At 41.2% G+C, this 24,603-nt stretch overlaps 1 long non-coding RNA gene across 2 annotated transcripts; it reads left to right on the plus strand.

Moving 5' to 3' along the window:
• The first annotated feature begins 134 nt into the window (after window positions 1–134).
• Window positions 135–20,003, plus strand: LOC117066822. Of its 2 annotated transcripts, none has more exons than XR_004430517.1 (3): window positions 135–223; window positions 2,340–2,432; window positions 19,369–20,003. It is a non-coding gene; the product is annotated as an uncharacterized LOC117066822 (long non-coding RNA). The 2 variants fall into 2 exon arrangements; XR_004430525.1 differs by lacking the exon at window positions 135–223 and adding an exon at window positions 1,883–1,970.
• Window positions 20,004–24,603: the final 4,600 nt, after the last annotated feature.

Here is a 24,603-nt window from a genome sequence, read left to right on the forward strand (position 1 = left end):
GCCTAGTCCTAACCCAACCCCCACCGCCCCCCCCGCCCCCCGCGCGCCATACCTCAGCCTCAGTGTGAAGTCATCGGAGGCACCTGAACTGGATGAGGACGATGGCTTTAGTGACTGGTCCCAGAGTCCAGAGCAGTGGCAGCAGTGAGACGGGGCCAAAGGCGCTTCGGACAACAGAGAGCACCCGGCAACGCAGGAGTCCTAAAGGGGAGCAAGAAGACGGGTGAATGGGGGCCTAGAGGGCTGGCGCTGGGGAGAGCAGGGCTCTCCCTTCAGGCCCCCAACCTGAACCCGAGCAGCCACCCTGTGCTCCCCTTTCCAAGCAGTTCCTGAAATGTCCCCATAGCCAGGAAACGGGGAGAAAGGAGGGAAGGGAGGAAGAGGACGAGAGAGCATGGCGGCTGGCAAGACGCCGTGAGTAAACGTAAACCTCACTCTGGGGCTCCCCAGGGCCCCTGGGCCCCATCCAGGCAGGGGCCAGGCCGGGTGCTGCCACATCAGCACACAGTTGCGACCGCTTCCTTAATGCAGGCTGAGTGCCCGCCACCGCCGCCCCTTCCTACCTCGGGGTCCATTGATCTCCGTGCCCACGGAGGGGAGCAGGTTTTTCCAGATGTCCATGCTGGAGAGTCAGCCGGGAGAACATACTTCACAGATGTGTGGATGTGCGTGTTCCCGCCTGAACCCAGGCAGGCCCAACAGGGGCTGCTCCCCAGCCCCACCTCGCTACCCCTGCTCAGGGTCCTTGCCGCTCTCAGTCACCTGTGGACACGACAGGGCCCACCCCACTCGCCCTGCGTGGCCCAGGCCATCTAAGACCCCAGCTCTGCTCGGGACCTCCTTGCCTTGATTGGGACCAGAGCCCGTAGCTGGGCTGACAGTTCTCGATGGTCAGGGTCTTTCCTGGCCCCTGTGAGGCCCTAAAGCAGCCTGGAGCTCTAGGGACTGGTGTTGCTCAGCCACACTCATTTGTCCTCCTACAACCAGGCTCCCACTCCCCAAGAGCCACTGGTCCTGGCCTGGTGTGTTGCCCACCTCCCCCACCCCACAACCTCTGCCTCAGTCTCTCCATATGTGCTTGGGCATCAGTGGCCCTGCATTTTTGTGATAGGCAGCTCCCTTCTCCCTGGCCTCAGGCTTAGGCAGGCATTGCTGCTCCCAGCAGCAGGGGCCACTTTGAGTCTTCCCTCGAGCGCAGCTCTGCGACTGTCACAATACCCACTGCAACTGCCTGGCCACATGGACCTGCCCCTGAATGGCCCCTCTGTGTGGCTACAACACCCATAGGCCTCTTCAAGGAGCAGAGCATGAGTCGTGGTCCCAGCATCCTGCTTCCCGGGGACCCACAAGACTAACTGGGTGGGCACGCAACTGCTAGGCTGGGGCCCAGCTGGAAAGCAGGGGCTTGAACCCAGCCTATGCCCCTGAGGGACCCTTAGTCTGCAGAGCACTGCCTGGTGTGGAACGGGCAGTTCACAGGAGGTGGGGCATCCCCCAGCGATGGGGCCGAACCCTAACACTAACCCTAACCCTAACCCTAACCCTAACCCTAACCCTAACCCAACCCTAACCCTAACCTAACCCTAACCCTAACCCAACCCTAACCCTAACCAGCCTCAGGCCCTGACACAGGTGCCCAAGTAGACTGCACTGACTCTGAGGCCCCTGGACCTTCTTTCCCAATGGGCTTGGGTCTCAGACCCCAGGCACTCAACTAGGCTGACTGCCCTCATTTTACAGATGGGGAAACTGAGACTTGGAAATGGGAAGCGGTCAGCCAAGCAATCCAATGGCTCTAGAACGGCTTTGCCACCCTTTCCACCCACAGGACCAGCCTGCACACCTGAGAAAAGGAGGACTGTGACTAAGTCCACCTGGAGGAATTGAGTCTGCGCAAGGAGGGACCAGAACCAGAGGACAATGTCTAGGACAACCTGGGGGCCCCAGGGGCTGAGTAGGAACAGGAGGAGGTGATGGCTCTGCCTCAGAGGGTCTGAGTGCACCCCCACCCCACAGATAAGCCTGCCTTTGCTGTCCACACTCTGTGAGCACTGGGGGACTAGCCCAGAGTGGGTCAGCATCCTACACCTGTATACCTTGTAGTCCTTTCTGGTCCCACATTTTCTGAGAGGGCAAGGCTTGGTTACCCTCTTGCAAGATCCGGAGACATTTCCCCAGACTCCTCAGTTCATCACCACCAGCTCCAGAACTGGAGCACATCAGAGCCATAGAAAACTTCAGGCCCAGGGAGGGGACAGCATTTGTTCCCATAGGTGCTGGGTGGGGCAGGAAAGGTACAAGCAGGAGGTCATCTGGGATGTCTTTTTATTTTTCCCTAGGATCAGAAATGTCAGCAGCCCCCAGAAACTCATCTCCTTGGTCTTGGAGGGGACCATCAAACAGAGCCACCTCTCCTGAGCACCACCACCAAAGTAGGTCAAGTACTGCCAAGACTATCAACCTATCCCTTCTCCAAGACTCATACACAAAAGGCCAATCCCACATGCCAGCCACAGGAAGACCAGGCCTAGACCCGACTTTTGTCTGCTATTCTGCTGTTACCTGGTGCTCAGAAAACTCCTGTGATATAAAGGTTGGAGGTTGGATTGGTGGATTGAGTGTTGGGGAGATGGAGGGTGGGCTTTGCCTCGGCTGCTTCCAGCCCGTGTCTCTCTCCACCCTCTGCTCATTGACAGGGCCCAGTCCCTAAACTGCTCCACAGAGAAGAGATCTGTCTGTCTGCCTGTCTGTCAGCCTGCCTGCTTTCTGGGCTCAGATCTTAGGTTTCCCCAAATGGAGGCTGAAAGGAGTCACAAGGTAGAGATCTGGAGACAAAACAGGGCTCTGGGAGAGGCTTGGGCATGTTGGGGGGAGACTTTTTGGGAGACATGGGGCCTGACGCCTCTTCTACCCTCCAGTAACAGTGTGGATAAGTCCCAGCGAGACTTACCCATTTCCAAGATTGAATAGCGGCCATCGAGTTATGACCTGACTCCCCTCTGCTGCCAGGTCCCTCCTCCATCCTGACACCATTCCCTCAACCAGCCAACATCCTTTCATCCAATCAGTGCTGCATTATTCAAGCAACACCCTATCTAACCAATACTTCTGCACCAAATCAGTGCCCCTCTACCCAACCTGTGCTCCCCCATCTAATCATTGTCTCTCCATGTCATCAACACCCCTCCATTCAATCAAAGCTACTCCATCCAAACAATAATCTCCCATCCTATCAATGGTGCTACACCCAATTAATGTTCCTTTGTACAACCAATGCTCCTGCAACCAATACTCCTCCAATTATTCAATGTTCCTCCATTCAATCAATGCCCCGTATCGGAACAATACTCCACCATCTAATCAATGCTCCCCCATCAAATCTATGCTCTTTCATCCTATCAATGCTCCTGTATCCAGCCAATACTCCTCAAGTCAACCAATGCCCCCTTATCCAACCAGTGCTCATTAATCCAATCAATGTCCCTCCATCCAGTCAAGATTTCTCCATCCATCCACCACTACTCCATACAATCAATGCCTCTGCATCCAACCAATGCCCCTTTACCCAATCAATGTCCCTGCCATCCAATCAATTCTCCTCCATCCATCAATGCTTCTCCATCTGACAAATACCCCTCCATCCAACCAATACTCGACTATCCAATTAATGGCTCTCCATGTAAGCAGTGACCCTCCATTCAATCAGTCAGTACCTCTCCATCCAATCATTGCTTCTTCATTCAACCAATACTCCTACATTCAAACCATGTCCCTGCATCCAATCAATATTCCTTTATCCATCAGCTCCCTTCAATCCAACCAATACACCTTCATCCAATCAGTACTCCTATTCATTCAGTGCTCCTCCATTCAAACACTATCAATTCCCCTCCATCCAAACACTGTTCCTCCAGGCAACAAAACAACTTCGTCCAATCAGTGCCCCTCTATCCAATAATGCCTTGCCATCCAATCAATGGCCTTCTATCAATTTCCCTCCATCCAGACATTATGCCTCCATCTAAAAAAAATAATTTCACCCAGTCAATATCTCTGCTTCCAATCAGTGCCCTTCTATTCAACTAATACTTCTTTATCTCATCAGGTCATCTCCATATAACCAGTATCCTTCCATCCAACAAATACTCCTCTACTAAATCAGTACCCCTTCATCTACCCAGTGCCCCTCCATCCACCCAGTACTCACTTATCCAATAACCACTTCTCTATGTCACCAGTTTTCCTCCATTCAATCAGTTCACTTCTGTTCAATTAATGATCCTACATCCATATATTACTCCTTCACCCAATCAACAACCTTCCGATTCAACCGATACTTCCGATTTCAATTAACCCCCCTTCGTCCAACCAGTACTCCTCCATCCAAACAATGTTCCTCTATCCAACCAACACCCTTCTATCAAGCCAATATTTCTCCACCCAATTAATGCATCTCCATCCAACCAGTAATCCTCCATCCTGTCAATGCTCCTGTATCCTATCAATATTCCTCCATCCAAGCAATACTCCTTGAATCATTCACTCCTGCTCCATCTAGTCAATACCATTGCATCCTACCAGTGCCCCTCCATCCAACCAATACTCCTTCTTCTAATCAGTGTTGTTGCATGCAGTCAGTGCTCCTTCATTGAACCAACATGGCTCTAACCAACCAATACTACTTCATTCAATCAGTGCCCCTCCATCTAACAAATACTCCCTCGTATAATCAGGACCCCTCTATCCAATTAATATTTTTTCATCTATCAATGCCTTTCTATACAACCAGTGCTCCTCCATCTAATCAATCCTCCCCCATCCAACCAATACTTTGCAATTTAACCACTATCCCTCCATCCACTCAGTGCCCCTCCATTGAAACACACGGTCCCCCAACTTTACCCCATGAGCAACTTGGAGGCAGACGCACATCTGTCCTGTGTGCCATCATCTCCCTGCAGCTCTTCAGGACAGGGGAGTGTCTCACAATTCCATCCAATGAATGAAGGCGCATCTTTTCAGTGATCCCCACTTTACGGCTGCATTGGGAAAGTGCAGAATCAAGAAGAATTTTATGATGGTTAACGTCCACATTCAAAGTTGTGATTCTTTTGAACAGTATATCTAATAGAAAGTGGAAATATGTATTATTGCAAAATGTGACAAAAAGTGTGTTTTGTTCAGTTTTGAAAAAAATAATGATCTCATTGAACAGAATCAGAAGACATTAGAGTTGTTTGTGCTTATCCTCAAAATTTAACATCTGCTTTCTTTTTACTGTTTTAGTGGTATCAGAGAGGAGAGGTGGTCTAGATGATAATTGGTTTAAAGGGAAAGAATATTGACAAAATACAGTGACTGACCAGAAAAAAAAAAAAATCCTATTAGGTGAATAATTTTGGATATGAAAGAATCTCAAAGATTGTTTTCATCTCTAAAATAAGTGACTATTAAATGATTGAATCATGAAGAGCTGACAGAAGAAAACGTTATTCTTTTTCTACTGTAGATATCTCTTGAAGTAAAAAAGTTTCTTAATTTAATGTGGTTACAACAGATTTTAACACCCACTTGCAGTTTCACAGACAGATTTCATTCTCTAGGCCTAACCAGCTGATTTTATCTCTATGCAAATTAATTTGGAGATCAAATGGTAAAATGTCTTTGAGGATGTTACATGTTAAGGAGCATGTATGTCTTTTGACCTTCACAACTTCTCACCTCCAAGCTGTCTGCATTGCTTTGAACTTAGCTGCCATTTAGATGGTGGTTTATTTAGAAAGTCATCCTGCCTGCTATTCAGATCTCTGAGACTCGGAACAATTATTTTTACCCTTTCTGCCACTCTTAATCCACACATTTAAAGTCATTATATACAGGGGTTACCTTTTATAAGACAGACAGCCTAGCAATAGGGTGAAACCCCATCTCTATTAAAATATTTACATAGGCATGGGGGCAGATACCTGTAATACTGACTACTGGGGAGGCTGAGACAGGCGAATTGCCTAAATCCAGGAGGCATAGATTGCAGTGATCCAAGGTCCTGCCATTGCACTCCAGCCTAGGTGAAGAGAGTGAAACTCCATCTCAAAAAACAAAAATAAAAAAGACAGTGAGGATTAAATTTATTAATCTCTGTGCAGCTCTTTGTGTATTACCTAGTCTGTAAGTTCTATAAATACTCGCTGCTATTATTATTGCTTAAAATATATCTTCAGTTTACTCACACCAAATTCTAATTAATAGCATAAAAGAAAACATCAGAGGAATAAAACAGATAATAGTAGCTATATGGAACCACGTAGCCATCAGGGTCTGTGTCAGTAATGTTTTCTAATTTGCAACAAGTAAGTGACCTTTTACACCCACAGGTTCTGCAAACACAGATTTCTCTAAACATGTATTAAATGTTCAAAAACAACAAATAACAATAACATAATAAAAACTAACATAAATTTAAAAGCTATTACAGTTTAATTGTCTATATGACATTTACATTTTATTATTTAAGTTACGTAGAGATGAAGTAAACTATACAGACAGATGTGTGTACATTATATTTACATACAGTACACCATTGTTTATTAGAAACTTGAGCAGACACAGATTATAGTAATCATGGGGATCCCAGAGCCAATTCCCTACAGATACCAAAGATTATTACATATACATATTTTAAACTTTGGTAAGTAAGCATTGCTTAAGTTAATTATGACATAATTACCCTGATGGTGTTAATTATCACTTACTAATGTATATGTAAATAAATTGAGAAAGATTATAACCTTTTTTGTTTTTTGAGATAGAGCCTTGCTCTGTTGCCCAGGCTGGAGTGCAGTGGCACAGTCTCGGCTCACTGAAACCTCTGCCTCCTGGGTTCAAGCAGTTCTCCTCCCTCAGTCTCAGTAGCTGGGATTACATGCGCCACCATGCTTGGCTAATTTTTTTTTTTTAAGTAGAGATGGGGTTTCACCACATTAGCCAGGATGGTCTTGATCTCTTGACCTTGTGCTCTGCCAGCCTTAGTCTCCCAAATTGTTGAGATTATAGGTGTGAGCCATTGTGCCCAGCTGGAAGATTATAAACTTCATAATTCTTATTACATTGTTTTAATGTTTGCTCAGGTAACAAGAGGACATTTATTTATATTATCTGTTTATGGTATGTTAACACAGTAAAGCACTCGCTATTTAAAATATTGCCTTTTGTTTTTGCGACCAACTCAAACGGTCTGAATATGACTGGGAAAATGTGCAGTTACAGTCAATAATTATTTTGAATTTCTTTGGGAGCTGTATATGGCAAGTTACACAGTACCAGACGTTGCAAAGCTGGAACAGAATCATGTAAATTCAGAACATCAGTTGATTCAACAGAAAGGGTAGTGTGAAAATGAAACTACAGAAATCACAAAATACAGACTTGTAGGTGTGCTTGTGCACAGTGATCAAGCAAGTGGTGGGCATTAGTATTAGTTTTTTTTGTTTTTGTTTTTGTTTTTGAGAAGGAATCTCGCTCTGTCGCCCAGGCTGGAATGCGGTGGCGTGATCTCAGCTCACTGCAAGCTCCACCTCCCGGGTTCACGCTGTTCTCCTGCCTCAGCCTCCGAGTAGCTGGGTACAGGCACCCAAACCTCGCCCGGCTCATTTTATAATTTTTCTTTCTCTCTTTCTTTTTCTTTTCTTTCCTTCCTTCCTTCCTTCCTTCTTCCTTCCTTCCTTCCCTCCCTCCCTCCTCCCTCCCTCCCTCCCTCCCTCCCTCCCTCCCTCCCTCCCCTCCCTTCTTTCTTTCTTTTCTTTCTTTTCTTTCTTTCTTTCTTTTTTCTTTCTTCTTTCTTTCTTTTCTTTCTTTCTTTTTCTTTCTTTTCTTTCTTTCTTTTTCTTTCTTTCTTTTCTTTTTCTTTCTTTTCTTTCTTTTTTTTTAGTAGAGATGAGATTTCACCGTGTTAGCAAGGATGGTCTGGATTTCCTGACCTGGTGATCCGCCCGCCTCGCCTCCCAAAGTACTGGGATTACAGGCGTGAGTCACCGCGCCCAGCCTATTATTCTTGTATCACTCAAATGATGGTAGGATGATGATTAAGATCACTGGTATAAATTTGATGATGGACATGTAACAGAATTGAAAATGGATGATGATAAAGAAATAAAAATGTCAGTGTTTTGATGCAGAGTACACAAATGTATTTGATTACACGCTGAAGTGCATGTCCCATAGGCAAGAGAAGAGGTGGTTAAATGCTTATGTACTAATTTTTAATAAACAAATGCACATGATAGATGAAGTTGATGAGATAATAAGGTATATATTATGGCTAACTCTTGCAATACCACATCATATCATTATGTCACCAGCCATTGGAGAAGTGTATGAAAGCAAAATGTGAAATTTATGCATAACTGAATGAAAGTATTTACATGTAATGGTGTTTATTTAAATCCTGCTCAAGGTAAGCTTTGAGGTTAACTTCTTACTAATAAAAAATGATTAGTGTTTGGCTTGTGTGATTCTTTACAAGGCATCAAAATCTGTTAAATTATTTTGTTCAGTCTTTATTTAACTTTTCTTGTTGAATCATTAGCCTGAATGTATGTGAATATGTTGCCTTTTTGGTTTAGTTATTTGAGGTGAAAAGTTTAAGATATGTGTACCTTAGAATAGTGGTTCTTAATATATGAAAATATAAAAGCATAATTTAAAATAGTAATATTATTTTTAATCAACGTGTGTAAAAAATTATTTTTACTTTTAATTTGCAATATGGGTTAGTGAAGTGGTAAGTTAATCACTAATAATTAGTGTTAATTAACAAAAACTGTATTAAGAACGTGCTTGAAAATACAAATGTTTTTGACTGTATATGTATTTTTTTTTTTTTTTTTTTTGAGACGGAGTCTCGCTCTGTCGCCGGGCTGGAGTGCAGTGGCGGGATCTCAGCTCACTGCAAGCTCCGCCTCCCGGGTTTACGCCATTCTCCTGCCTCAGCCTTCCGAGTAGCTGGGACTACAGGCGCCCGCCACCTCGCCCGGCTAGTTTTTGTATTTTTTAGTAGAGACGGGGTTTCACCGTGTTAGCCAGGATGGTCTCGATCTCCTGACCTCGTGATCCGCCCGTCTCGGCCTCCCAAAGTGCTGGGATTACAGGCTTGAGCCACCGCGCCGGCCTGTATATGTATTTTTATTTGAAGAGTAGAATTATTTTTCTGCCTAAAGCAAAGAAATTACTTATGATTAGTAAGCAAATTGCTGGTATATTCCACATTACCACTGGATTTCACATGAAAGAATAATTTGGGATCCTGCCAGTGATTACGCTTTTTATTCACAGAGTGCTTGTAATATGTTGATTCCCATTATATTGCTTTACATTTTCCTACCATAAAAACATTATTTCAAATTTTAAATACACATTTTTGCAGTCCTTGTGACAGAATTCTTAGTAAACTTAAAATTCTCTAATGTAAATTTGCATTTATTATTTAAAAATTGGTTCCTACACCAATAAATTGTATCATAGTTTATTCTGTTTATCATTAAGTATGAAACTTTATCTCTACTAGATAAAATTTAACTCATAGTTAAGAACATAGATCATTTTTTAGACCAGGTTTTGTGGCTTATATTTGTAATTCAAAAAATTTGGAAGGCCAAGGCAAAAATAACCTTGAGGGCAGGGATTTGTAACCAAGTTTCTCAAAATAGTGAAACACCATCTCTACAAAAAGTTTTTAAAAATTCAATAGGTATTGTGACTCACACCTGTAATCTTAGCACTTTATGATGCCAAGGTGGGTGGATTACTTTAGGCCTAGAGTTTGAGGCCAGCCTGCGTAACATAGTAGGATTCTGACTCTAACAACAAAATTGAAATAAATAACCAAATTAAATAACTAGCTAAGCCTACTGGCCTCTTCCTGTAGACCCAGCTCATTGGGAGGCTAAGGCGGCTGGATAACATGAGCCCAGTAGTTAGAAGACAACGTGACCCCACTAGTTAGAAGCTGCAGTTAGCTATGATTGCACCACTGCATTCAATAGAAACTTTGTCTTTTTAAAAAATTAAAACTATTGTAGCCTTAAGTTAGCACTAATTATAAAAGTATAGAGTACATTATAATAACTTGATTTAACAAGTCTTTCAGCACTGTCTATATTAAAATATGTTAAGAAAATGTTATTGAACTAGAAAAAGGTTGATATGAATTTTCAGAGACCTACACACAATTATATTTTACTTACATCTTGACTTGACGATGTGAAAGTAAAGTCACAGAGCTTTATCAGTCAATCTGATATTTGTACTGTATTAGTCCATCTTCATGCTAAAGACATATGTGAGACTGGGCAATTTACAAAAGAAAGAGAAGTTTAATGGACTAACAGTTCCACATGACTTTGGATGCCTCAGAATTGTGGTAGAAGGCAAACAGGAGCAAGTCACATCTTAACAGATGGCAGCAGGCAAAGAGAGAGCTTCTGTAGGAAAATTCTGATGTTTCAAGCCATCAGATCTGGTGAGACTTATTCGCTATCACAATAACGGCATAAAAAACATCTGCTCCCATGATTCAATTACCCCCCCCATCTCATTCCTCCCACCACATGTAAAAATTCAAGTGCGGTGGGGACACAGTGAAACCATATCATTCCAACCTCGGCCCCTCCCCAACCTCATGTCCTCACATTTCAAAACCTATCATGCTTTTCCAATAGTCCTGCAATGTCTTAACCCATTTCAGCATTAACTCAATGGTCAAACTCCAATGTCTCACTTGAGACAAAGAAAGTTTTTCTGCCTATGAGCCTGTAAAATGTAAAGCAAGTTAGTTACTTCTTAGAACAATAAAGTACAGGCATTGGGAAAATACCGACATACCAAATGTGAAAAACTGACCAGAATAAAGGGGCTACAGACCGCATGCAAGTCTAAAATCCAACGAGGCAATACAACCTTAAGGCTTCAGAATGATCTTCAAGAGCTGGATTCCCATGGTCTTGAGCAGCTCCACCCACGAGGCTTTGCATGGTACAGCCTTCCTCCCAACTGCTTCCACCAGCTGGTATTGAGTGTATGTGGTTTTTCCAGGCACAAAATTCAAGCCATCAGTGGATATACCATTCTGCGTTCTGGAGGCTGGAGACCCTCTTTTAACAGCTCCACAATCATCATCGATGTCACTACCTGTGTTTTCAATGGTAGAAATACTGCTGCTGATGACAGGGATCAGGTACAGCTGCTGGATCACAGAATTTACATGATGAGTAGCACCAGCCTCTGAGTCCCACAGATCTTTTTTGGTGGGTGTGGTCCAGCAGGGGCAGATATTCCCACTCAAGAAGTACTTTATAAGCTGAGATTACAAGAAGTGCTTTCTCAGAAAGAGTTATATAACATGGTATAATATTAAATTTTCATGTGTTAAACGTGGACGTAGACTTAATCATTACAAGTTTACTTATTATAAAACGTTTGAGCTTAAAATAAGTGTATTTAATTAATTTTCATCAGAATTTTATATAAATAAAACATTAGAGTTTTCTCAGTTTTAATTGAGTACTTTGTTTAAAGTTATTGTTGTGAATCATAAAACTATAACTTCAAATAAATATCTGCTTTATTCCTCAGTAAACAGCAATAATTTCTTTGTCTTGTGTATTTAAAAATACTGTGAGAACTATAAATTCTTCTCTACTTTTAGTAAAATGTAATACTGCTTACACATCAATCCATTTTAGAGATGAACTGCATAAATTAGAGCACATTTAACTGCAAGCTGTGAAACTGCAAAACAGAATTAAACAAATCTTCATATGCTGACAGGTGTTTGACTACAAAAGAAAGTTAACAATACTATATATTGTATGTTTTCATTTGTGTAAAAAAAAAAACAAATAGCTACATGCATGGATTTCTGCACATACAGGGATAATCTCTGGATGAGAAATATAATATTGGTGGCAGGTTAATAATTGTAGTACATATCCTCTTATGTATTTGGAAATATGTATTAACCCCATAAAACTGTTAGCTAAATAGGTTAACAACAGCAGTATTTGTTTCAAAAAATTCTTTTGAAACTATGTATTCACTATGTCAATACAATAGTTAAATAAGTAAGAAAAAAGTGTTTTTCAAAAGGGAACTCTTTCCTCTACCTACAAGCCACAGGACAAATAAAGATCTGACCTGTTAAGTAGTGAATTTAGCTAGAAACTCCTACAATGTGCTAGAAAATATACTCACAAAGAGAAAAACATAAATATAATTTCACATTTACTAATTACAGGTCTATACCGAATGCTGCTGTTAATTATATATTTAACATTCAGTTTTCTCTTGAAATAAGCTAAATGTATGTTATTTATTAATTTATTTACATTACCTCGGACTTGTTTCAGCTCTGTATAAGATTTGAACATTGCTACCCTTTTTGTGGAACTGATGTTTATTTAGAAGCAATAAAATGCACTCAAAGGTTCTTTTCTTATATGATTTTTTAAACCATAACTTTATTAGAACTTAACTAAAATAATATTAAGCAACTTTAATTTTAGGTTTATAAAAAACTTGTTAATGCGTACATTTTAAATATAAACTTTTTATAGCATTAAATTTGGCTCTTTGCTACCAGTATTTTTTCACATGTGATTAAAACAACTCACTGTGTTAAGTTACCAAAACCAACTAAGGGAAGTATTAAAGAAATAGGTTTTTTAAAAAATAAATCATACTCTCAGGCTAAAATTGTTTTAACTATATTTAATTATATGCCTGATGGCTACAGAATGTTAAAATAGTTCACCAAAAAAAACCCATGAGTTGATTTTATCTAACAGAAAATAGAATTTCACACACTGCTATTATTAGTGAACGAAAGGAGCTTTATAATTTAAAATACTCACTAGCTATTGTTTTGTCTATGTAATACGTTTTAGCCAAACAATCTACTATCTTTTAAAGATTTTTTTACAGTCGGCCGGGCGCGGTGGCTCAAGCCTGTAATCCCAGCACTTTGGGAGGCCGAGACGGGCGGATCACAAGGTCAGGAGATCGAGACCATCCTGGCGAACACGGTGAAACCCCGTCTCTACTAAAAATACAAAAAACTAGCCGGGCGAGGTGGCGGGCGCCTGTAGTCCCAGCTACTCGGGAGGCTGAGGCAGGAGAATGGCGGGAACCCGGGAGGCGGAGCTTGCCGTGAGCTGAGATCTGGCCACTGCACTCCAGCCTGGGCGACAGAGCAAGACTCAGCCTCAAAAAAAAAAAAAAAAAAAAAAAAAAAAGATTTTTTTACAGTCAATAGCTGGTACTATAAGTAGCTCAAACCAGGATTAATGGTAGTTGGTAAGCTACAGATGCGAACAGCCAGCTCAGTTGGCAGTTGTTTACTTCTTATATGTTGCAGACGAACTTCTTATGTAGGGAAGAGGAAATAATCAATTAATTCCTAGAAAGTAAGAAAAAGTAATCACAGTATTATTAGTAGAAAATATAGGTTAAAAAAGGCTTTAAAAGAAAATACTTCTAAGATTATTTGATATAAAAATCTCATTTTATCTTAAAACAATTTTGAATTTTCTTACAAAAGCAAATCCTAAGAAAATCCCAAGTATAATCAATAAATGTAATTAGTTTCTCAAATTAGGTTTTTAAAGAAATTTCTAAAACCTGAGAACTTTACCCAGAAGAAAAATAACATTCTAAATTAACCTATACTTTTAATTAAATAAAAATGGAAATAAATTTATTTAGAATAAAAGAGAATGCATTAAAGTTACATTGTTTTTTCTTGAATTAGTATATATAAATAAACTTGTAAAAATATGATATAAAAATAAAGTTTTGCAAGATGTGTATTTTTCTCAATTATAAATCCAATCAAGGGTCAGACATGGTCATTCACACCTGTAATCCCTGCCTGTTCTGAGGATAAGGCAGGCAAATTAGTTGAGGTCAGGAGTTAGTGACAAGTCTGGACAGCATAGTGAAACTCCATCAGCTGTGGTGGTGCCCACCCGTAATCTCAGCTAACGAAGAGGCTGAGGCAGATTAATTACTTTAACTGTGAGGCAAATAGTTGCAGGGTGCCAAGATTGCACCCTGCACGCAAGCCAAAGGGACAATGTGAGATTCCACTCCAAAAATAAAAGGAAATAAATTCAGTCAAAGAAGAATTGAAATGTACTGCTTATGTACTTTTCAATGCAGTTTGTCAGAAACTGATTTGTGATTATATTTTAAAAATGTCTTAAGGCTCGGCATGGTGGCTCACGCCTGTAATCCCAGCACTTTGGGAGAGCAAGGCGGGTGGATCACAAGGTTAGGAGATGGAGACTATCCTGGCCAACACAGTGAAATCGTATCTCTATTAAAAATACAACAATTAGCTGGGTGTGTTGGCATGTGCCTTTAATCCCAGCTACTTGGCAGACCGAGGCAGGAGAATCACTTCAACCCAGATGGCAGAGATTGCAGTCAACCCGGATCGCACCATTCCAGTCTGGGGACAGAGAGAGGCTCCATCTTTCAAACAAAAAGTCTTAAAGTGTGGCACATATTTCAAAGTTACTATAACCTCTACAAAAACAAATGCCTTCTTGTTTTTATTTAATTTTACTTTATATTAAATTCCATGGTACATGTGTGGGCATGAAGGTTTATTTCAAAATCAAACAAGTGCCATGGTTGTTGAACGCACATATTAACCCATAACCTAGGTAGTAAGCCCTGCATAATTTATCTATTTACCCTGAAGCTCTTTTTTGTTTTTTTTGTTTGTTTGTTTGTTTTGTTTTTTTGTTTTTTTGTTTTGTTTTTTTTTTTTTGAGACGGAGTCTCGCTCTGTCGCCCAGGCTGGAGTGCAGTGGCCGGATCTCAGCTCACTGCAAGCTCCGCCTCCCGGGTTTACGCCATTCTCTCGCCTCAGCCTCCCGAGTAGCTGGGACTACAGGCGCCCGCCACCTCGCCCGGCTAGTTTTTTGTATTTTTTTTTTTTTAGTAGAGACGGGGTTTCACCGTGTTAGCCAGGATGGTCTCGATCTCCTGACCTCGTGATCCGCCCGTCTCGGCCTCCCAAAGTGCTGGGATTACAGGCTTGAGCCACCGCGCCCGGCCTGAAGCTCTTTTTCATCCTGACAGACCCACGTGTGTGATGTTTCCCTCCCAGTGTCTATGTGTCTTCAATGTTCAGGTCCCATACATGAGTGTGAAAATGCAGTGTTTGCTTTCTTATATGCGTTTTGTTTCTGTGTCAGTTTGCTGAGGGTGATGGTTTCCAGCTTCATCCATGTCCCTTCACGGGACACGATTTCATTCCTTTTTATGGCTGCATATAAATTCACTTTGTAAATGTACCACACTTCCTATACTCATGCTGTCATTGATAGGCATTTGGTTTAATTTCACGTCTTTGTTATTGTGAATAGTTCTGTAATAAACATACACATTCATGTATCCTTGTAACAGAATGACTTGTTTTTGGAAGGGTATATATCCAGTAATGTAATGGCTGCGTCCAGTGGTATTTCTGATTCTAAATACTTGATTAATCATCACACACTTTTTCACAGTGTACTGATTTGCATTCTGAACAACAATGTAAAAGCATTCCTATTACTGAACAGCCTCACCACCATCTGTTTTTTCTTGGCTTTTTATTAATTACCATTTTGACTGACTTCAGATGCTATCTTATTGCAGTTTAGATTTGCATTTCTGTAATAATTAGTTATGGTGAGCTCTTTGAGATAAAGACAAATAACTCATTTCTTACCCAAATGTGGCCTCTTATAGCAGCTGTTCAACATCTGTTTAGCCTGTGTTTTCAACACTATCCTGCAAAAAGCAAAGTATTATAGTCTTAACTTACATAATAATGATAGAAAATGACAGGATGTCAGAATAGCAGTAGTTATAGTGAGATCTCATGTAAAATTTCTGCAAATTTTTAAAAAGCAGATTCTTATTTCTTCATCAGAACTCTCTAGAATAATAAATGTCATCAATTTTGCTTCCACAAGATACAAACATGTTTAGGTATTTCTACCAAGGAAAAAAAGAGGTTACTAATGCACTTAGTGGAAGAGACCAGAAATGCTACTCATCATCCTACAATGCACAGGAAAACTCCTCACAAAAAAAATTACATGAGTACAAAATGTCAAAATCCAGGAATCAGAAATTATTTTTCATTAGTAAACTTTATAATCTACCATGAAAAATGCTATGCTGAACCCCAATGTCATGTATTTTAGAAATATGCTCTCATAGGATATAAAAGAGTAAGAGAGTATAAGTAAAACAGGTGGTTCAATGCAAATACCAATCTTTCAAATTTAATTTTTAAATAATTTTTAAATATAGTAATTTCCAAATAAGGTTTAAAAACATCAAGTTTGGCCAGGCGCGGTGGCTCATGCCTGTAATCCCAGCACTTTGGGAGGCCGAGGCGGATGGATCATGAGATCAGGAGATCGAGACCATCCTGGCTAACACAGTGAAATCCTGTCTCTACTAAAAATACAAAAATTTAGCCTGGCGTGGCAGCGTGCGCCTGTAGTCCCAGCTGCTGGGGAGGCTGAGGCAGGAGAATGGCATGAATCCAGGAGGCGGAGCTTGCAGTGAGCCGAGAACGTGCCACTGCACTCCAGCCTGGGTGGCAGGTGCCTGTAATCCCAGCTACTTGAGAAGCTGAGGCAGGATAATCACTTGAACCCTGGGGGCAGAGGTTGCAGTACACTGAGATAATGCCACTGCATTCTGCACTCTAGCCTGGGTGACAATGTGGGACTCCGTCACACACACACACACACACACACCACACACACACACACACCCCTATCTATCCATCCATCTATCTATCTATCTATCTATCTTCTATCTATCTTCTATCTATCTATCTATCTATCATCTATCATCTATTTATCATCTATCTATATGTATGTCAAGTTGTAAGACACTCAATTGTCAATATTTAAAGATCCAATAGAAGTAAGGCATCCCCTCTTTTGTCATGGGATTTTGGTGGAGTCAACTTGCCAGATAGAAACCTCTATGGCCAGGGGTGCCTTTGCCTGAGATTTGCTCAGGCCTGCTAAGTTTGTTATACTCACCCGGCTTGAGAGGTTGCCCACAGCTTGCACTACGGGTATGAATTTAACAGCTGCCAAGGGCAAATGTGGCATAGAATGGCAAGGAGTGTATGAGCAAGTGTGGGCATCAGCCACTACACACAGCCAGGCATGCCAGCTGTGGCAGGGCAGGAATTTTTAGGTGCCAACTGAAGTGCCATCTCACAGAGAAGCTGCAGCTTGATCAGGCATCTGAAGATGCCAGAAACTTCAAAGTCCTAAAGAAGATGTCACAGCTCTGGCTTTGAGAGCCCCTAGGTCTGTGCACCCTGAAGGGTCATAACTCTCCTCTTATTTTTGTCTTCCATGATGTGATGAGCAAGGCATATCTTTTTTTCCCCAGTTCGTGTTACAGCTCTTTTAGCTCAATCATTCAGCAGGTCTCAAATAATTGTTCTGCATTCAGGAATAATGAGGTAGATGGATAAATGGAGAGTGAGCTATGTAAAGAGAATGTGTGCCAAATCAGAGAACACAGAAAAGCCCCTCACTGGGTAGCTCTTCCACATAGGTCAGATGTCCTGATGAGGGTCCAACTCTTAGAAGAGAGAGTGGGTAGCTCCTCTCTACAGGCAGGATGTCAGTGATTAGTGTCCAACTCTCAGCAGAGTGGAGACCCAGGAGTAGGTAGCTTCTCCATCCAGCTGGTCATCTTACCAGGTTTTAAGCTCTCCGCAGAGAGAAAGCCCTGGAGTGGGTAAATGCTCTTCATATCCGGTGACCCAACATCTAAGCTTCAGCATAGAAGAGACCCTGGAGTGGGTAGCTTATCTCTCTATCTGGCTGTTCCATCATCTCCCCAGCTCTCTGCAAAGCCTGCTGTGGGTAGCGCCAGTATACTGCTGAGAGTTCTCATGCCTCCTTAGCTCTCAGCAGACAGAAGGCCCTTCAGCGGTTGCTCCTCTCCACAACTGATAATCTATCGAGTCTTTGAGTCTGGCTGAGTCCAGGATTCTATGTGCTTCAAAGAAAATAAAGTTATTGCTGATTGGATTATTGGGCACCAGTGGGTGCACTTAATAAAAGCACCATCACTTCCCATGCTTGTCCATCAGCCTAGGCCCCAGACTTCAGGGTGTCACTGGCTTGAAAAAGGGAGCTTCAGTACAGAGCAGCAAATGTATTCCTAGGAACCTATGACGGTTACTACTGTGGGTCAACTTAACTGGATTGAGATATACAGAATATTATTCCGGGGTATATCTGTGTGAGTGTTACCCAGAGAGATTAACACTTGAGTCAGTGGGCTGGGGAAAACAGATTCAACCTTAATCTGGTGGGCACAATCTATTCAGCTTCCGGTAAATATAAAACAGTCAAAAACATGAAAAAGTGAGATGGACTAGCCTCTTGCCCACATCTTCCTTCTGTGCCTGATGCTCTCTGCCCTGGCATAGTGGACTCCAGGTTGTTCAGCTTTGGAACTCAGATCAGTTATCCTTGATTCTCAGCTTGCTGACAGCCTATTGTGGGACATTGTGATGATGTAAGTTAAATACTTAATAAACCCTCCTACAGATATTAGTTCTGTCCCTGTGAGAGAATCCTGACTAATACAGATTTTGGTACCAGAAGTGGTTCTAGAGGAACAGAATATTAAAAATGAAGTACTTTCATTTGTTTTGAAGTTTCTGGAGTTGGCTGCCTAGTATAATTTGATGCAAAAATGCTATGAACTCTACTTCCAAGAATATGGAAAACACTGATAGTCTGGTGGAAACTGTTTAGAGACTTATGTAAAATAAATGATTTTGGCACTCTTGATTCACTGATTGTGAGAGTCAGGGAGTTTAGTGACTCTATAAATAATACCTTTGACCATATGTAAAGAACCAAGGAACACAATGAAGCTGTTTGATAGCTCCCAAGTTTAGTGAATAAAATGATAAGAGAAAATGGTGAACCCAGGATTCTGTCTCCCAGCTTCAGAAGCAGATATTGAGCCTCAAATCTGCTAATTTTGCCCTGAGTGAGAGTCTTATGACTTGTAGGGAAGAGCTAAAATTGTGGAAAACAGACACAGGCTGTTATCATGTGAGTAACTGACCTGCAATAAAAGATGCATGTATAGCCTCATCAGGTGTCTGCTTTTATAGTAAGGGCATTGATTGGAAGAGAAGAAAATCCTGCAAATTTGAATGGGGACATGTGGGAGGACCCTGAAGAATCTGGGACACTTAGTGTGTAAACTCTGATGAACTTATTTCTTTTTCTTTTTTTTTTTTTTTTTTGGCAGGAAGAACAACTTCCTAATCTTGAGAAGTGTCAACAACCCCTTTCTGACGAGTGCTTCCATCAGCCTTTCCAACTCGATCTGAAGAGATAAACCCTGCACTGACTGAGGCAACAGTGATGGCTTCCCCTGGGGTAGTTGCCAGGAAAGATAATATTGATTCTCTTCAGAAGCCATCCCCAATATCTGTGTTTGTTTCTAGACCTGTAAATAAAGTTCTGGTGGGCTCCTAGAGGTGAGGTCGAGTGTGACCCATGAGGTGGTGTGCTACACTGAAAAAGAACTGTTAGAGTTATCTCATTTATTTGAACAGCAATCTGGAGAATAGGCATGGGAATGAATGATAAGTTATGGAATAATGGGGGAAGAAGGGACATGGAGTTGAATCAGACTTAGTTTATTGAGTACAGCCCACTAAGAAGGCACTTTGCATTTAATATTGCTGCTTGGGAAGTTTAGAGGAAAAAAAAAAACTTTTAATAGTTGATTTGTTTCGTTACCTGAAATATGGGTTAAAAGATGGCCTACCATGAGTGAGCTGGAAATATTTCATCTGCATTGGTTTAATGTAGAGAAAGAGATCTGAAAGTTTACGGAAATTTGGATGGTGTAGTGGATCCATCTCTGTAGACTTACTTATCCCACTTTGGAGAGTCCAGAAGAGATACCTTTTACCAATGCCTTGTGAAATAGATTTGTGAGGGAAGAACTTGCATCTGTGAATAGCCTTGTAATTGCTCTGCTCTGTATGTCAGATGTAATGGTGGGAACCATAGTCACTCAACTACAAAATTTAATTATGATCAGAAAAATTGGATCCCAAGGTGGCAGAGGCCAAGATGCAGCACCCAACCATCAAAGGCAAGGTAAGCATAGCTAAGGGAAAGTAGCAGTTAGAATAATCTGACTCCTATGGAACTCTGGCATTAACTAATTAGTCACAGTGTTCCTCGAAGTGAATTTGAGAGAAAGCCTACAGCATTCGTACTTAAACAAATAGATAACTTTTTGGTCAAAATAAAAAACAACTATTTTGAAGTATAAAAACAGAAAATTACAGGCCCCTCCCCCATCAGTTTCCAGATAAGAGTCAGTTTAAGATCAAGACTCTTTGAAAGAAAAAGAGGCCAGTTCTCCTTGAGGAAGGACCCCACTACATTACCAACAATGTCATTGTGGTTCTACCATTAAAGTAGGAACTTATAGAGGTCAGGTAATTAATGTAGCTTTAGCTTAGCTTGGATTTATAGAGCCTCCCATGGGTCCCAGGACTCATCCCCGAGTCATTTTCCCAGTGCTAGAATGCATAATTTGCATAGACATACTTAGCAGTTAGCAGAACCGCACATTTGCTCTCTGACTTGTAGTGTGAGGTGTACTACACTGGATAAGTTTAAATGGAAACCATTAGAGCTGACTCTATGTAGAAAAATAGTAAATAAAAAACAATATCACATTCGTGAAGGGATTCGTTACACATTCAGCAGTAACCCAACAGAACATTCTCCTTCAGTTCTTTCATTTGGCCTGTGCAGAAGACAGATGGATCTTGGAAAATCATAGTAGATTATCAAAACATAATCATGTTGTGACTCAAATTGCAGCTGCTGTACCAGATGTAGTTTTATTGTTTAGCAAATTAATACATCTCCTGGTACCTGGTATGCAGCCATTGACTGCCATGGAAAATGGTTTTTTCTTTATTACTATTCATAAGATCCAACAGAAAAAATTTACCTTCAGCTGACAAGGCTAGCAATACACCTTACTGTCCTACCTCAGCAGTATATCAACTGTCTGTCTTCATGCGAGAATCTTATTCAGAGAGACCTTGATTGCTTTGCATTTCTACTAGATATCATACTCGTCCATAATATTGATGACATTATGCTGATTTGATCCAATGAGCAAGAAGTAGCAAGAACACTGGGCTTATATGTGTGACATTTTTGTAACAGAGGATGGGAATGAATCTGATTAAAATTCAGAGAACTTCTACCTCAGTCATATTTCTAGGGCTACAGTGTTCTGGAGCCTGTTAAAATATTCCTTCTAAGGTAAAGAAAAATCTGCTGCATTAGGCACTTCCTGCAACCATGAAAAAGCACAATTCTTTGTAGGAATATTTGGATTTTGGATGCAACATATTTTTCATTTGGGTGTGTCACTGTGGCCCACGTATTGAGTGATCTGAAAGGCTGCCAGCTTCCAGTGGCACCCAGAACTGGAGAAGGCTCTTCAACAGGTGCAGTTTCGTTGCAAGCTCTTCTGTCACTTGGGGTATATGACCCCACAGATACAATGATGCTTGATATGTCAGTGGCAGATAGGAATGATATTTGGAACCCTTGACAAGCTCCACAGATGAATCACAGTGTAGGCCTCTAAGATTTTTCAACAATGCCCTGCCCTCTTCTGCAGGTAAGTAATCTGCTTTGGAGAGACAGTTCTTAGCCTGTTCCTGGGTTTTGGTGAAAACTGAAAATTTGCCTATGCATCATCAGGTCACCATGTGAGCTGCACTGCCTATCATGAACTGAGTGCTTTCTAACCCATCTAGCCATAAAGTGGCTGTGCACAGCAGCATTTTATTATCAAATGGAAGTGTTATATATATGACCAGGATTGGACAGGTCCTAAGCCACAAGTCACATGAGAAAATGGCTTAAATGACAATGGTCTCAACTCCTGCCACCAACACCTTCTCTCCTCCAGCCTGCACTGATGGCCTCATGGCAAGTTCTTTATGGTAAGTTGACAGAGGAACATAACAATGGGGCCTGGTTCACAGATGGTTCTGCACAATATGCAGCCACCAGCCACAAGTCAACAGCCAAAGCACTACAGCTTCTTTCTAAGACATCCCTGAATGACAGTGATGAAGATAAATCTTCCTAGTGGGGAAAACTTCAAGCATTGAACCTGGTGGTACATTTTACATGGAAGGAGAAAAGGCCAAATGTGTGATTATATACTGAATAATGGGTCATAGTCAATGGGTTGTGTGGATGTCTGGCACTTGGAAGAAGCATGATTAGAATATTGGTGACAAAGACATTTGAGAAAAATGTATGTGGGTGGGTCACTGAGTGGTCAAAAACTGTGAAGATACTGCTATCTGATGTAAGTGCTCATGAACAAGTGACCTCAGCAGAGAAAGTATTTAGTAATCAAGTGGATAGAATGACCCATTTTGTGGACACTGCTCTGACTCTTTCCCCAGCATGTCATTGCCCAATGGGCTCATGAAAAAAGTGGCCATAGTGGCAGGAATGTAGGTTACATAGGGGCTCAGCAACATAGACTTCCACTTAGTAAGGCTGGACCTGGTTACGGCCTCTGCTGAGTGCCCAACTTGCTAGCAGCAGAGAACAATACTGAGGCCTTGTATGGTACCATTTCTCAAGGTAATCAGCCAGCTACTTGGTGGCAGGTTGATTATCTTGGAACTCTTCCATCATGCAAAGGGCAGAGGTTTGTACCACTGGAATAAACACTTACATTTCTCATGGATTTGCCTATTCTTCATGCAATGCTTCTGCCAAGACTGCAATCAGTGGACTCACAAAATGCTCTATTCATCATCATGGTATTCCACACAGCATTTTCTCTCAACAACACATTCACTTTACAGCTAAGGAAGTATGGACTCACAAAATGCAGTTAAGGAAGTGTGACACTGGGTTTCTGTTCATTGAATTCACTGTTTTTATCTTTTTTTTTTTTTTTTGCCATCCTGAAACAGCTGGATAAATAGAATGGTGCAATAGCCTTTTGAAGTTACAATTACAATGCCAACTATGAGAGAATAAAGCACTGTGGCAAAGTTCTCTAAAAGACCATATATGTTCTGAATCAGCATGGGATATATGGTACTGTTTCTCTCATAGCCATAATTCATGGGTCCATACATCAAGGGATGTAAGTAGAAATGTCACCACTCGCCATCACCCCTAGTGACCCACTAGCAATATTTTTGCTTTCTGTTTCCATGACATATGTTCTGCTGGCCTAGAAGTCTTAGTTCCCAAGGGAGAAATGCTGCAACCAGAAGACACAGTAATGATTCCATCAAACTGGAAGTTAAGATTGCCACCTGGACACTTTGGACTTCTCCTTCTTTTGAGTTAAAGTCTAAGAAAGAAGTTACAGTGTTGACTGAGGTGAGTGATCCAAACTATTAAGAGGATATCAGTCTACTGCTCCACAAATTAGGTAAGAAAAAGTATGCATGGAATACAGAAGACACATTAGGATGTGTCTTAGTATTACCACGACCTGTGACTAAGGTCAATGGGGAACTAAAACAGCCCAATCCTGACAGAACTACACATTGTTAAGTCCCCTCAGGAATTAAGGTTTGCATCACACATTAGGAAAAAAGAAAAAAAGAAACATACAAACAAACAAACAAAAAAACACGACCTCTTGAGTTGTTTTGCTGAAGGCAAAGAAAGCACAGAAAGGGTAGTAGAAGAAGTTAGTCATCCATACCAGCTATAAACACATGACCAGCTGCAGAAATGAGGACTTTGTCTTAAGTATTTCTTCCTTTTTTTTGTAAAAAACAGTTTGTACATATATACACATGTAGTAAGAAAATATCTTCTTTTTTTCTTTCCTTTTATTATGTGACGTAAGATATATTGACTTCATATCAGCATTTGAGCATAGGTCACTTACATAATAGTGTTTGTGTTAGAGATTAGTGTTCCTGGTTGTATAAAAGATAGTTCCATTATGCTAGGTGTAAATATTACCTATTTTTTTGTATTATGGTATTTGTAATTATAACCTAATTTTTGTCTTTATTTGAACATTATGTATTATCTCAGAAAATGTGTATGGATTCAAATTGACAAGGGATGGATCAGTGATTAATACTTAGTGTCAATTGGGTTGGATTGAGGATACAAAGTATTAACCTGGGTTGTATCCCTTGGGTGTTTTCCAAAAACAGATTAATATTGAGTCAGTGGGCTGGGGAAGACAGACCCAGGTTACTCTGGTGGGCACAATAATATCAGCTTCTAGTGAATGTAAAGCAGACAGAAACATGGGAAAAGGTGAGATGAGCCTAGCCTCCAAACCTACATGTTTCTCCTACGCTGGAAGCTCCTTGCCCTCGGACACTGGACTCCAACTACTTCAGTTTTGGGACTCAGACTTGTTCTCCTTGCTCCTGAGCTTACAGACAGCCTATTTTGATTATATAAGTTAATACTTCAAAACCTCCCA

This window comes from Trachypithecus francoisi, unplaced genomic scaffold (assembly GCF_009764315.1).
Source record: "Trachypithecus francoisi isolate TF-2019V2 unplaced genomic scaffold, Tfra_2.0 Contig00140, whole genome shotgun sequence".
NCBI classification, from domain to species: Eukaryota; Metazoa; Chordata; class Mammalia; order Primates; family Cercopithecidae; genus Trachypithecus; species Trachypithecus francoisi.